Source organism: Pleurodeles waltl, chromosome 3_1 (assembly GCF_031143425.1).
Source record: "Pleurodeles waltl isolate 20211129_DDA chromosome 3_1, aPleWal1.hap1.20221129, whole genome shotgun sequence".
NCBI lineage: Eukaryota > Metazoa > Chordata > Amphibia > Caudata > Salamandridae > Pleurodeles > Pleurodeles waltl.
Window position 1 is genome coordinate 263,614,148 of NC_090440.1, and position 16,441 is coordinate 263,630,588.

Below are 16,441 nucleotides of genomic sequence, written 5' to 3' on the forward strand. Positions count from 1 at the left end.
CGCAAACTTGCAAAATACCATTGTATTTTGTAGGTTTGCGCCGTTTTGCGTCAAAAAGCGGCGCAAATGCGGCGCTAAAAAAAGTATAAATACGGGCCTAAATCACCATTATTTGACATGTTGCACTGTCTGACACTAGTGAGCGTGTCAAATATGTATTGTGTCTGTGAAAGGGCAGACTGTAAAAGCCTACGCCCGACAAATGGGCAAAACAGTCCAGGGGAGCCCTCTTCTGGAGTAAGGTGATAGTGCAGCTTTTACATGTAAACAAATAATCAGTAGTTATTATGTTTTCATGCCAAAACTGTTGTATGTACTCAGTAAAATGAGTGAGGAGTGATGATTTAGAGGGTCGCCGCCCTTCTGCCCCTGTGGAGAAACCACCACTGTTAAGCAAGTCTGGCTTACAAATATATTTATAAAGGAAAAGTTTCTGTGTGACCTGACAAATTACCCAACAGTGTGCTTCTTTTCAGAGCCTCTGGATGTGCAATATTAGTATTCAGGGCCATATTTATACTTTTTGATGGAAAACTGCGCTAACGCAGTTTTGCGCCAAAAAAATTAGCGCTGGCTAACGCCATTCTGAAGCGTCATGCGGGCGCCGTATTTATTGAATGGCGTTAGCTGGCGTTAGCCGACCGGCGCTGCCAGGTGTGCGTGAAAAAAAACGACCTACACCAGGCAGCGCCGGCATAGGGAAAAATGGCGTTTGGGCGTCCCAAAATGGGGCAAGTCAGGCTGAGGCAAAAAAATCGTCTTAACCCGATTTGCGCCATTTTTTTTGGGCGCCCAGACGCCATTAACATGACTCTTGTCTTAGCAAAGACAGGAGTCATGCCCCCTTGCCCAATGGCCATGCCCAGATGACTTATGTCCCCTGGGCATGGTCATTGGGCACAGTGGCATGTAGGGGGGAATAAATCAGGCCACAAATTTTTTTTAAAAAAAATACTTACCACAACTTACCTTTTCTTCCCTGGGATGGGTCCCTCCATCCTTGGGTGTCCTCCTGGGGTGGGCAAGGGTGGCAGGGGGTGTCCCTGGGGGCAGGGGAGGGCACCTCTGGGCTCATTCTGAGCCCACAGGTCCCTTAACGCCTGCCCTGACCCAGGCGTTAAAAAGTGGCGCAAATGCGGGGTTTTTTGCCCCGCCCACTCCCGGGCCTGATTTTTGCCTGGGAGTATAAATACCACGCACATGCCTGGGAGTAATTTTTTAAGACGGGAACGCCTACCTTGCATCTCATTAACGCAAGGAAGGTGTTCACGCAAAAAAATTACGCTAACTCCATGAACTTTGGCGCTAGACGCGTCTAACGCCAAAGTATAAATATGGAGTTAGTTTTGCGTCGAATTTGCGTCGAAAAAAACGACGCAAATTCGGCGCAAACGGAGTATAAATATGCCCCTCAGTTTGTTATATCTCGCCATTTTAATGCTATTTATCGTTAATCTGACATATAGATAGCTAAGAATTGAAACATTTAGTTATGAAGTATGGTGTAAATTAGAATGCTTGTTATTCGTAATGGTTGTACGATAACTAAGATCTCCCCCTGAGCAATCCTGAATTATCAAGAGGTCATCTATGGGCCTCGCCATCCACTCTAAAAGGCAAACCCTGCATGGTTCTATTTCCACTCTAAAAGTTATACTCTATATGTTAGAAATGGGGTCTTTGGTTGGCAGTCAGGTTAACCCCTGTCCAAGCAAGGACCCTCACTCTAGTCGGGGTAAAGGAGAATCACCCTTGGTGAACCCCTGCTCATCCCCTTGGTAGCTCGGCATGAGCAGGCAGGCTTAACTTCAAAAGCAATGCGTAAAGTATTTGTACCAACACACACAGTAATTCAGTGAAAACACTACAGAATTACACAAAACCGGTTTTGAAAAAAAGATAATATTTATCTAAACAAAACAAGAACAAAACGACAAAAATCCAATATCCACAAGTCAAGTTATGAATTTTCAAAAGAATAAGGGCCCTATTTATACTTTTCGACGCACAACTGCGCCAATGCAGTTGTGCGTCGAAAAAGTTAACGCCGGCTAACGCCATTCTGAAGCGCCATGCGGGCGCTGTATTTATACAATGACGTTAGCCGGCGTTAGCCGGCGGAGCTGCCTGGTGTGCGTTAAAAAAAATGACGTACACCAGGCAGCGCCGGCGTAGGGGAAAATGGAGCTTGGACGTCAAAAAATGGGGCAAGTCAGGCTGAGGCAAAATTTTCGCCTCAACCCGATTTGCGCCTTTTTTTTTTACTCCCAACCCCCATTGAAATGACTCCTGTCTTAGCAAAGACAGGAGTCATGCCCCCTTGCCCAATGGCCATGCCCAGGGGACTTCTGTCCCCTGGGCATGGTCATTGGGCATAGTGGCATGTAGGGGGGCACAAATCAGGCCCCCCTATGCCACAAAAATAAAATTAAAAAAAACTTACCTGAACTTTCCTTAATGTCCCAGGAGTGGGTCCCTCCATCCTTGGGTGTCCTCCTGGGGTGGGCAAGGGTGGCAGGGGGTGTCCCTGGGGGCATGGGAGGGCACCTCTGGGCTCCTTCCGAGCCCACAGGTCCCTTAACGCCTGCCCTGACCAGGCGCTAAAAAACGGCGCAAAAGCGGCTGAACGTCATTTTTTTTGACCCACCCACTCCCGGGAGTCATTTTTGCCCGGGAGTATAAATACAGCGCACATGCCTTGGAGTCATTTTTTAGACGGGAACGCCTACCTTGCATATCATTAACGCAAGGAAGGTGTCCACGCTAAAAAATGACGCAAACTCCATGAACTTTGGCGCTAGATGCGTCTAACGCCAAAGTATAAATATGGAGTTTGTTTTGCGTCGAATTTGCGTTATAAAAAACAACGCAAATCCGGCGCAAACAGAGTATAAATATGCCCCTAAGAGTCTTAGGTGGTCATTATGAACATGGCGGTAAACACCGCCCCGCTGGTGGTGGAGGTAACTACCGCCAGTATGCTGGCGGTTTGGACCACCAAATAATAAAGCATATGAGAAACAAGTAGCGGTCCATCCACACACCGCCATCTTTGTAGTCCCGACGACAACGGAGGAGGCCGCCCACAGGCCAGCGAAAAGGACCTACCCCCCCACCAAATAATGAAACACAAGACCACAGGCAATTCCGGGACGGGAACCACCGCCAGGCAAAGCGTGGCAGAAACAAACAATAGAAAAGGATACACTCACCAGAGGCACACACAACATGCTGACGCAGACATGGAGAGAGAGTTGGCAATAATGCCAGTGCTGCTACTTGCCATATACCTCCACGACCGTGACCGCCGATGAAGACGACGACGGTAAGTCCTGCAACCTAGTACACTTGGGAAGAAAGGGCACAGTTAACCACCCACCCCACCTACACCGCAACGCACTCCAAACCCCTCCCAAGATCCCAAGCGATGCATACATAACAAGATGTACTTACCCGACACAAGCCAACAAAGACCTGCACCAAAGTACACACATGTGCACACCACACCCCCACAGTGAAATGCTGAACAGTACTACTGGGCACTCAAAGTTTATTTGAACCAAAAAAGAGTATTGTCCAAATAAGGCCATTAGCCAGTCCATTTTAAAATCCTTGAACGGCCAATATAGGCAGAACTTGACTCCCACATGTGCAAAGGGTACTCCACTTGAAAGAGGCATCTATGGGGCAGCCAGGTACCTCAGGGAACAGGGGAAGGGGGTGGAGACCCATGTCTGGAAGGGTGGGGCTGGGCTTAGGTTTGGGAGGTGGAGGGGGTTTGGGCTTCCCTTTGGAAGGAGGGGGAGTGGGCTTGGACCGGGGAATGGCACGGGGACCTGGGGCAACACGGGTCTTCTTCCTCCCTGGGGAAGGGGCACCGGTATGGGAAGGGTGGACTGGGGCAGAATTGGATGTGGAAGGAGTTGACTGGGCAAGGAGATGGGCACATTTAGGGACAAGTCGAGGTGGGGCAGTGGGTTCGAACTGTTCAATACGGGAGAGGAAAAGCTTCTTAGGGGCAGTTGGGGGGGATTTGGAGGCAGGTCTGGGAGTGGAGGATGAGGGAGTGCTTGTACCAGGTGTAGATGTGCCGGACATGGTGCAGGTGTCTGTAAAATATGCAGATGTGTGATGGATGTGTGTGGTGTGGATGTCTGCAAATGTTTGAGTGTTTTGGGAGGAGGGGGTGGACACAGTGGGACAAGACAGGCTGCCAGTGTACATGGATGTTGTGTGGGTGTCTGCAGGTCTGGTGAGTGTGCTGCAAGTGTCTGTCAATGTAGTTGTGATGAGTGCAAGTGTGGTGTCTGTGGTGCATGTCTGGATGTCAGACGTTGTGGTGACTGTATAAATGGGGGCAGCAGCAGTGACTGAGGGTGCAGTGCATGTGGGTGTGCATGGTGAGGTGACAGACAGGGTAGCGGGGGAGGATGACACACTGGGGGAAGTGGATGTTTTTGTGTGTGCTTTTGTATGTTGGGTGTGTGCATGCCTGTGGTGGGAAGAGTGGTGCTTGTGTTTGTCTGTGTGTTTCTTGTGTGCTGCCTTGTGTGCCTGGCTGTCTGTACGTGTGCTTGGGATGGGTGAAGGGAGTGGGGTGCTGGAAGGGGTAGGGGTGGTGGGAGGGGGGACGGAAGGACTAGGGACCCTGGCTGCCGTCAAAGAGGAGGCCAGAGCCTGAAAAGATCTCTGTAGGCCAGACATAGCACTGTGAATGCCCTCCAGTTATGCATTGCATTGCTGCATCTGGGATGCTAGCACTTGGATGGCATTCACAATGGTTGTCTGCCCTACAGAGGTGGTTCTCAGGAGGTCAATAGCCTCCTCCATGAGGGCAACAGGGCTGACTGGGGCAGGGGATGAGGTGCCTGGGGTGAAGGAGATGCCCACCCTCCTGGGTGAGTGGGCACGGGCAACTGGGTGGGGAGCACCTGGGTGGGCGGTGATGGCATGGGGGTGGAGAAAGATGGCATAGAATGGGTGTGCCCAGTAGGGTCCGCTACCACCAGAGGGCTCCCATTGGAGGAGGTATCATAGTCACTGCCTCCAGTGATAGTTGCCTCCCCCGTGGTACTCCCCTCACCCTCCAACCCACTGGTTCCCTTGGCGTCCGCCGACTCTGCCTCCTTGGAACTGTGGGCTGCTGCATCCCCACTTTCTGGTGCCACTGCTCCCTCACCAGATGATGCTGATGTACACAAAGGACAGGGATGGAGAGACAAAACATGGGAGAACTTTGTAAAATCCTGAATAAATGTACATCTCTGGCTCACACACACTCCCATCCAGGTCACACACCTAAACGGAGCACCTACAACATACGTCATGACTGTGCCCCTAACTAGTGGCCATTAGCCCAGAATACACAACATTACCCACAGGAAACATGGACCTGATAAAGTGTGTTAAATACACCCATGGGAGACTATGCCCAGCCAATGCACTTACTAGTCAATGAGGCCACAAAGCATACCAGATGACAGAAAGGGGACCCCCCCATGGGCCTATTCGGACCACCCAAAATTGCCTTCACATCATCCCAGGGTCTTTGAGGGGGCAAGAATGCAGGAACACACCTGTCCAAGTGCCTGGCACTAGAAAGCATTCATACCACAGCACCAACATCCATCCATCAAAGCAGTATAAAAACAGTGTTGGTACTCACCCCCTTGTGGCTGCTGTACTGCCTTCAAGTGCCCATCCAAATCCGGATAGGCCACCGCCAGAATTTGGGCCATTAGGGGGGTGAGGGTCCGATGGGCACCCCTTCCTCGTTGGGAGGCCTTCCCCAGCTGGGCCTCTCCATTCTTCCTGGCCCAGCGCCTCAGGTCCTCCCACCACTTACAGCAGTGGGTGCTCTGCCGGTTGTAGGCCCCTAGGGTCCGCAACTCCTTGGCGATGGCTTGCCACAGGCCTTTCTTTTGATGGGCGCTGACCTGCATGGGACACACAGAGCAAAAAGCAGATGTCAGTATTGTGTGCACTGAATACAGATGACATGTCGTTCCCTACGGAATGGCATTGTTGAAAGTCATGTTATCAACTCACATACAGTACATGCCAGACAGTCTACGGCTGGGCAGTCACAAATCGAACCCACATGCATACAGGCATCTGCCACAATCACACATATCTAAGGATGACAGACGCCAACTCACCTGCTCCTCTGGTCGCCCATACAACTTTGCATACAGGGGTAGAACCCCGTCCACCAGCTTCTCCATCTCCTCTGCGGTGAAGGCCAGGGCCCGTTCCCCTGTGACTCACGCCATCTCGGGGACCAGAGTCAGGACACAGCAGCACATGCAGTGGAGTACTACCCTGCATGGGGATCAGGAGTCAAGTGTCAAGGTTGTAACGACATGGCGTAGGTACAGCGGCGGTGTGCTCCATCACCGGCGGCGGCAATAATGATTGGCCAAGGTTCCTCATTGACAACCATGTAATCCAATGATGGGGTGCACAGCATTGAGCACCGCCTTCTGCCATGACGAATAACACCAGCGGAATGAAGTCACTTCCACTCCCTCATACCTGGATGGCAGGAGGCTGCCATTTTGCTACCACCACGTCACCATAGCCTGGCCAGGGACCTCATCCAGCCCTTCAAAATCTCCGACCTTGTAGGATCCTCACATGCACCCATCTTTGGAATTGTGTCCACACTGGGATGCCATTATAACAGAGTTGACTCAGCACACATATGCCTGATGGTGTACTTCATACTTTGCGTCTGTGTGTGTTACCTACGTTTTGCACTTACATTGATACAGTGACATCATGTGATGCAGGTGTATGTTTACACTCAATATGTGTTCTTTCCTCCATCATAGGTACAGACCCATGTGGCGAGGGAGGGCTCCATCTGTTTACACACCTCTGGTTGATTTGGAAACTATGGAGGAACGTCACATCATTGTCACCTACAGACTCAATAGAGCTACTGTCCATTACCTCTGTGCTTTAATGGATCCTGTACTGAAACTGGCTAATCGGAATCATCATGCCATCCTTACAACTGTGCAAGTGCTATCTGTACTCCATTTTGTGGCTACAGGCTCATTTCAGGTGACAGTAGGCAGGGGTTTCACATCCAATGTTAAGCCTCATCCTGTCAAAATTCCTGGATGCTTTCGTCCAACACCTGCAAACATATGTCCAATTTCCCCAAAGGGCTGAACTTCTTGCCATCAAATCTGGATTTTATGCCTTTGCCAACATCCCACATGTGATTGGTGCCATTGATGGAACTCACATAGATCTCATACCACCAAGAGTGAATGAACAGGTGTACATGAATCGAAAAAACTATTACTCCATGAATTTACAATTGGTGTGTACTGCTGACAGTACATTTCACATGTCAATGTCAGGTTCCCAGACTCAGTCCATGATTCCTTTTTCTGAGAAACAGCAGTGTACAACACTTGATGGGACAATTACAAGAGGACAGAGGATGGCTCAAATGTGAGTGTGTATGACACTGGATCTGTACATAGCTGACAGCCAGCCAATATGCATGTGAAGTCAGTTTACTAAGTTCCGGTTTTAACCACATTTGCAGGTGATTCTGGCTACCCCAACTTGGAATCCCAGGACAGATGCATAGAGGAATTATAATGAGGCCCATGGACGTACTAGGAGGGTGACTGAGCGCACTATAGGTCTCCTGAAGGCTAGATTTCATTGCCCCCATCTCTCTGGGGGATCACTGTGCTATGTCCCTGATATGGTATGTAAGATAGTTGTGGCCTGTTGCATGCTGCACAGCTTGGCTGTGAGGAAAGCTATCCCCCTTCTGGAAGAGGAGGGTGCTGTCCAACCAGCCCTGCAACCTCAGAGAGGGGCTGAGAGTGATGGTGAGGAAGAAGAGGGGGAGGATCTCAACTCCAGAAACCAGCTGATCCACCTATACTTCCAGTGACTATGAGGTACTGTTCACTGATGCTGATGTCCTCACTGCATAGTTTCAGTCTGACGCATTTAATTGGTAATGTGGCGTCTATAGTAATTGACACTGTTAACTGATGACTGAAGTGGCATGTGCCCTCCTGAAATAAAGATATGATTATGAAATTGTCTTGCTAATGCATACACGCTCACAATTGATATCTCATATTGACGAGGGACATATGATTTGAGTGCATAGGTGTTTTCATTAAGTTACAAACTATACATATTTCGTGGAACAGTGATAGGGAGTGGGTACATGGTGCATATCCATACTCAGGTACATATGCTCAGCTGTTGATAGCACTGGGTTTTGTTCCATGTGGCCATTGGTAGATGGTGTGATAGCAGTGGCAAGGCAACAAGGAAGCACAGTGGCACACAAGGAAGACAGTTCAGGGCACAATCACTTCCTAGCGCTGGGCTTGGTCTTGGCTGGTGCTTCAGTAGCGTGCCTGGTTCTGAGAGTACGTTTGCGAAGCTGGAGCTGGGCTGCAGGGGTAGGGGTGTTGGGTTCGGGGGTGTCCTCTGGCAGTGCCACCAGTCCAGTAGCTGATGCAGATGTAGATGGCAGGGCAGTGTCCTGGCTAGTTGTAGGGGCTTGCAGGTGGGTGGAGGTCTCAGACTTTCTGGGGTACTGGTGCTGCAGCAACCCTGCAATGGTGGCCATGTTGGCATTGAGCTGTTTCCATTGCTCCATGGCCGCCTGGTGGTGTGCTATCTGCAGCCTCTGATTCTGCTCCAAGGTGGCCAGGATCTGGCCCATCCTGTCCTGGGTATGGTGGCATGCTCCCAGGACCTCAGATATCACCTCCAGGGCTGCTGCATCCATCCTTTGGCTACCCCCCTGGGCCACTGATGTCCTCCCACTGGCCCTCGCCCCCTGTGCATGTGTCCCCTGCACAGGTCTGGCACTCCCACTTGCACTGGGCCCTTCATCACCCTGCCTGTTGGTGGGTGGGGACTGTGGCCTCTGTGAATGTGGGCTGCCAGTCTGTGGCCGGGAGACACTGATGTGGGGTTGTTTGGCCATAGCTGATGATGGTGGCAGGGTGGTAGGGCTGTGAGTGGCATTCTGGGAGGGGCTGCTGGAGGGTGACAGTCCAGGACTGTGTGATGGGCCAGGGTATTCCTCAATTCCCATACATCACTCTCAACTCTCCTGAGTGGAGCCTCTGTCTCCGTGTGGGGCGCTGGCACTCCTTGGCGTTTCCGTCCGCGTGGGATGGGTGGTGGTGCCTGTGGGGGGGAATGGACATGTGGGTGTCAGGTACTTTTTCGGCAATTGATGCACAGCTCTGCCCTATTAGGTGCTTATATTCCCCTGTCGTGGCATGCAAGGTCCCTTCGTGTACATTTCTTTGCATTTTATGTGGGGGTGGAGGTGCATTGTGGGTTCTGTAGTGCCACTGGGAATCCATGCAACTGTGCACAGGGGGCAGGATGGAGGTCTGTTTGTGGGATTGTGGACATGCAGGGTAGTTGGATGTGGGTGTTGTGGACTGGGTGGGGATGGGATCCTGGTAGTAGTGAGAGGGGTGGGGTGATGGATGCATTATAGTTGGGGTGACTGTTAAGGTATTATAGTTGGCTTACCCAAGTCCAGTCCTCCAGTGAGTCCAGTGAGGCCCTCCGGGTACAGGGTAGCCAGGACCTTCTCCTCCCAGTTGGTGTAATTGGGGGGCAGGTGGGGGACCTCCACCAGTCTTTTGTACGGCGATGTTGTGCCTGGATGCCATTGACCAAACCTTTCCGCGCAGGTCATTCCATCTCTTCTGGATGTCATCCCTTGTGCGTGGATGGTTTCCCAGTGCATTGACCTTGATGACAATCATCTGCCATAGCTCCATCTTCCTGGCAATGGGTGTCTGCTGCACCTGTGCCCTGAATAGTTGTGGCGCGACCCTGAGTATTTCATCCACCAGGAACCTTAGCTTCCTATTTGTGGAGCGGGGGTTCTTTGGGGGGCCATGGTGTGTGTTGTGGGTGGTGTGTTGTGGGTGTATTAGTGAGGGTACTGCCATGTGGTTCTGTGTGTGGCTTATAAAGGTGTTTGGGGTTTGTATGTGGTTTGGTGGTGTATTTGTGCATGTGCCTTGTGTTATGTTGTGTTCAGTGTATGCGTGTTGTGTTGTCAATATCAGTTGTTCTATTGGCGCTGCGAAGGATTTTGGGGGGTGTATTTGTGTGTTTTAAAGTGCTGTGGATGTGTGTCAGGTGTGTGGGTTTCAAAGTTTCCAATGTGTGCATTTGTTGTTGGTGGGTCCCATTGCTGGCCATGGTGGTCTTTTGGCATCCACTATTCGCCATGCTGATTTGTGCTTCATTTTTTGGTGGGCAGAGGATTTGTCTGCATGGCGGTGGTGGGGTGTACTGCCTTTCCGCCGTTGTTGGCCCTGGCGGTGGGTGGAGGTTGCAGGATTTTTTGAGGTTTCAGTTTTTGGCATCATAATTCAGCGGTGTCCAGTCTTCCACCACTGGCGGTCTTCTGTTCACCGTCGCCACGGCGGTCGGCGGTGATTGGCGCCAAGTTCATAATGAGGGCCTTAATCCTTAGAAAACAGATAGAATGTTGTTGTTACGTAAAGTACCCGGTTAGTGTAAAAAATAAAGCTGCAACGTGCTTTGGAAAAGGGTAGGGATGGGTCAATTCCTTAATCGCAAGTTAGGCCGTGCATAGTTTCCTTCTCTGTTCAGTTCGGCGATGCGTAGTTTTTCTCCCGCAAGAGAGTGATGCATTGATTTCTGGACGGGGCACCTCGGATCCTCTCAGAGTCGTGTTGTCTTTGACACCCAGGGGCGATTCATGGAAAATCCGGTCACACAGTATCAAGAAACCACGCTGTGTGGGGTTTGCGTCGTTATCAGCCTCCGTTAGCGGTGCTGCACATCGTTTCCCCAGTTGTGTTGCATCGTTCTTCCAGCTGCGATGCCGGTGGAGTGTTGATTTCAGCTGCAAAGTCGGCGACGCATCGTTTATCAGCTGCGTCACGGAAGTGCATTGAAAAGTTCCCAGCAAGGCGGTCTGTGCTTGGATTTTCAGTTCTTGTCTGCCAACTTCACCTTTCAGGGGCCCAGGAACTGGATAGGGCACCACTTGGCAGGGCAGGAATCTCAGCAGAGTCCAGGTGCTGGCAGGGGAAGTCTTTGATGGCCCTGAAACTTCAACAACAGGAGGTAAGCTCAGTTCAAGCCCTTGGAGATTCTTCTCAAACAGGAATGCACATCAAAGTCCAGTGTTGGTCCCCTTTCACAGGCAGAAGCAGCAACTGCAGAATACCCCAACAAACTACAGTCACAGGCAAGGGCAGCACTTCTCCTCAACTCTTCAGCTCCTCTTCTTGGCAGAGGTTCCTCTTGATTCCAGAAGTGATCTAATTTTCAGGAGTTTTGGGTGCTCTTCTTATACCCCTTTCTGCCTTTGAAGTAGGCCTACTTAAAAGAGAAGTCTCTGTTGTTTTCAAGATCCTGCCTTGCCCAGGCCAGGCCCCAGACACACACCAGGGGGCTGGAGACTGCATTGGGTGAAGGCAGGCACACCCATTTCAGGTGTAAGTGACCACTCTTCCCCTCCCTCCCAGCACAGATGGCTCATCACCATATGCAGGCTACACGCCAGCTCTCTTTGTGTCACTGTCTAGAGGAGAGGTGCAAACAGCCCAACTGTCAAACTGACCCAGATGGGGAATCCACAAACAAGCAGAGTCACAGAATGGTTTAAGCAAGAAAATGCCTACTTTCTAAAATGGCATTTTCAAACACACAATCTAAAAAACAACTTCACTAAAAGATGTATTTTTAAATTGTGAGCTCAGAGACTCTAAACTCCATATTTACATCTGCTCACAAAGGGAATCTTCACTTTAATAATATTTAAAGACAGCCCCCATGTTAACCTACGAAAGCGATAAGACTTGCAACAGTGAAAACTGAATCTGACAGTATTTCACTGTTAGGACATGTAAAACACATAGGTACATGTCCCACCTTTTACATGCACTGCACCCTACCCATGGGGCTACCTAGGGCCTACTTTAGGGGTGCCTTACATGTATAAAAAGGGAACATTTAGGCCTGGCAAGTGGGTACACTGGCCAAGTCGAATTGGCAGTTTAAAACTGCACACACAGACACTGCAGTGGCAGGTCTGAGCCATGTTTACAGGGCTACTAATGTGAGTGACAAAATCAGTGCTGCAGACCCACTAGTAGCATTTGAATTGCAGGCCCTGGCACTTCTAGTGCACTGTACTAGGACTTACTAGTAAATCAAATATATAAATTATGGAAAGTCAATTACACATACATTTTACATAGGAGCACTTGCACTTTAGCACTAAATAGCAGTGGTAAAGTGCCCAGAGTAACAAAAACAGCAAAAACAGAGTCCAGCATACATCAACAACCTGGTAAACAGAGGCAAAAAGTAAGGGGAGACCACGCCAAGGATACCAAGTCTAACACTATAATATTCCCCAGCTACTCTGAAAGGTAAAGTTGAGTTTAGGTGTGGTTACACTTAAACAGCCAACAGCAATTTAAAGGATGTGGGACTATTTTCAGAACTTTAACAACTTAATTGGTGTAAAAAAACAACCATTTTGGTGTTACTTTCTATGCCAAACTGTTCAATATTTTTTTTGAGATGTCACTGCATCAAGTCCTGGTGTTCAGTCTTTTTCTATCCACTTTGCTAAAACAAGGGCCGTATTTAGAAGCAGCCTGCGCCACTGGTGTCACTTTTAGTCACGCATTGGCTGCGCAGGCTGCTGACCCATATCTTCAAGCCCATGCAAAGCCACTCCGTGTGGCTTTTCATGGCCTTGTAGATATGGAGTAAGGCAACACAGCGCAAGTTGCTGTGTTCCCTTACTTCGCGTCAGAGAGGCATTTCCATGGGTGTTGCCTGGGTGTTCTCACGCAGCATCCATGGATTTTGACGCATTCCTGGATTAACATAGTTTTGTAAACCTGGGAATGTGTCAAAATTCTGCACCACCCCAGTGGTGGCCTGAGAGTGACACAATGAGGAGAAATATCTTAATTTCTCCCCGTTTTCTCCTCTTTCTATGGCCGCTGCAGAAAGTGCGCTGCATTCGGCAGCACATATAGAAGGAGGAAAACACCTCCGTTGACTCTTTTTGTGCAGGAAGGTGTCCCTTCCTGCAAAAAACCAATCATCTCCACAACACAGGCACCTTTGCACCATGGTGGAAGGGTGCCTGTGCTAGCGCATGGCAGCACTTTCTGCACCAGTGCAGGGGGAGAGGAAAGAAATGCTCTCTATTTTGTAGATACAGCACATTTCTGCCCTTTGCCGGTGGCATAGAGAGGAGCAGCAAGGCACTTGCTGAGCCGCCCTGCACCACAGGACCTTGTAAATATGTTCCCTGGTTTCTATCTATGCAAATGTCAAAGCATTTGGATATCTATGATCATTGGCCTTAAGGCAGCAGGAAAGAAAAGTGTGTTCAGTTGAGACTTGTAAAACATCTTTACACATTAAACAAGGTGCCTTTTCCCTACCTCCCAGTAAGAGGCATCAGAGGTGATGTCATGATCCTCCAAGTTTTGATGGATTATATAATGTTTTGAAGCACAGTGAAGGCAAATTTTGATTTTATTAGATGCACCTAGGACTCATTTTAGCAAACTGCTTCTGATGCTCTACATACTACCTGTCCTAAAATATAAAAACTTCGAACCACGTAATAACCCTGCTCACTTCACTCTTCATTTGCACGTCTGCCAAAATTACTTGTTACACTGACTTTCAAAAAACTCTGAATTAAAGAAGAAATCACCTTCTCTTAGTCGCCTAACTAACTAATCCCCTTATTAAGTACATAGGTGGAAGGGATGAAATACATCTTTAAAACGCATTGCTAAAAGTAATTAAATTTCACCCATATTTGAAAATAGCAGTAGTAATAATAATAATAATAATAATATTAACAATAATAATATAACACTGGGGTTTTCTACCCAACGGAAATGGCTTCAACACCTCATCAGTGGTGGTAAGTGCTGTATAAATGCCTCTACCTCCCTACCAAGTGTTCAGATCCCCCCCTCCCTCTCGCTGGACACTACAGAAGTTATTTTTTACATCAGACTACCTCAGTGCCACAGGGTCTCATGTTCTTTACACCATGAATGTCAAACACTCCAGCTATTAAGCCCTACAAAGAGAGACTGTAGCCCTTACTTTCAACTTACCTCCATCTGTGATGCAGTGTCAAGACTCCCAATTGCTTTAGAAAGGTTACTTGACACAACATGCACTCTGTCTCTGCATCATCTTACAAACTCTCATTCATTTTTTCAGGCAAATGACACCTCGTCCAAACCTGATATGGTCTCTAAAGTTTGTCTGCCTTCTTACACCTTGAAACAAACTCTTTGTCCCAGGGTCCCTTCCTTAGTTCAACTATTGATCATGTACAAATCTAAGAGATTCTTAGAGTAGTACTTTCACTTAAGGCCAATGTATCTGCATGAAGAAACCATTGAAGTTTCATACTTAATATGCAGGTTAATCCACTCTTTCATCAGTTCATTTTTTGTAGTAGAACAGCATGATATTACACTTCAATTATATGATAAAGAGGCTGAGGAACAATTTAAAGGCTGATTTGCCTGACTAATTGAATATTGTGTGAATGAGGGTTTCAAGGTGCTTTAGTCTGAAAAAAGATAGCGTCTCGTATCTGGGGAAGGATATGCTTGACAAAAGTTTAATTGGGTTTTGAGCCTCAAGGATTGAAGATTGCGGGATGCAACATCTGCTCTATACAAATAATGCATAAATATTGATGAGGAATATAAAGGGGCATGACACACAACTACACTAATATAGTTGTGCGTACATTTTCTTAACACGGCTAACGTTATTTCTTACAACCATGCATCTGCCATATTTACAAAACAGCGCAGCATGATGGTAAGAAAAGGCTAGCTGTTTGATCTGACAGCCTTAGGGTGGTCATCCCTCAAGTTTCTCTCTGCCGCCCTCCAGTTTTCTGACACTGTTTTTGCTGGTTTTAGGAGTCTGTGCAATTTACCGCTGCTAACCAGTGCTAAAGTGCATATGCTCTCCTCCTTAAACATGGCAATTCCCAATTGGCGTATTTGATTTACTTATAAGTCCCTAGTAGTGCACTACATGTGCATAGGGCCTGTAAATTAAATGCTACTAGTGGGCCTGCAGCACTGATTGAGCCATCCACATAAGTAGCCCCTTCTCCATGTCTCAGGCCTGCAACTGCAAGGCCTGTGTGTGCAATTTCACTGCCACTTTGACTTGGCATTTAAAAGTACTTGTCAAACTGTAACCCCTCCTTTTTCTCCACATAAGTAGTCTCTATGGTAGGTCCTAGGTAACCCATAGGCCAGAATGCTATGTAGGTAAAAGGCAGGACATGTACATGTGTGGTTTATATGTCCTGGGAGTGAAAAACTTCTAAATTCATTTTCCACTACTGTGAGGCCTGCTCCTTTTAAAGGCTAGGATTAGAATTGCCTTCATATACTGTTTGAGTGGTAAATTCCGATCAGAAAGGGATAACCAGGTCATATTTGGTGTGGCAAGAATGGTAATAGAAAATCCTACTTATTGTTGAGGTTGGATTTTATATTACTATTTTAGAAATGCCACTTTTAGAAAGTAAACATTTCTCTGCACTTAAAAAACATGTGTTTCCTATAGCCTGTCTCCAATCAACGTCTGGGCTGGGCTGGCTGACAGCTTCCTTGTGCATTTCACCCAGACAACCACAAACACAGGACACTCAGTCACACCTGCATTAATCTGCATACTGAATCGGTCTTAGAGGGCTGGAGGGCCTGACACTTAGATTTCAAAGGCTAGTGGCCTGCCCACACACAATGGACTGCCAAACCCCCTAATGGGACCCTGGCAGACAGACCTGTACTGAAAGGGGAAAATGTGCACTTTGAAGCCACTCTTTGAAGTCTCCCCCACTTTAAAGGCATTTTTGGGTATATAAACTGGATCTCTGACCCCACCAACTTAGACACTTCAGGACCTGCCACTGTCAAGAGGAACTGCACGGCTGCCCAAAAGACTCATGTGCACTGCTTTGCTGAGAATGAATGCTGCCCTGCTGTTGCCCTGCTGACCTGCTGGCTTCTGACTATGCTAAGAAGGACTCTGCCTTCCCCAGAAGTGATCTCCAGGGGCTTGGATTGAGCTTGCCTTCTGCTTTCTGAAGTCTCAGGGCCAAAAAGACTTTTTCTCTTCAGGACATTTCTTGTGTGCTAAAAAGTGACACACGGTCTACTGAAAACGAAGCACAGCCTGCCTTGCAACCAAGAAATCAACACACAAATGAATCGGAATGACGAAGCCCGACTTCCCAAGTGGAAATTTGACGCAGCGTTCGCCTTGCGATGGAAAATTTGACGTATCCCCTACTGGATCGAAACAACACCTGTGCCTTCTTCCAGCACGTCAATGATTTCCCCGCATC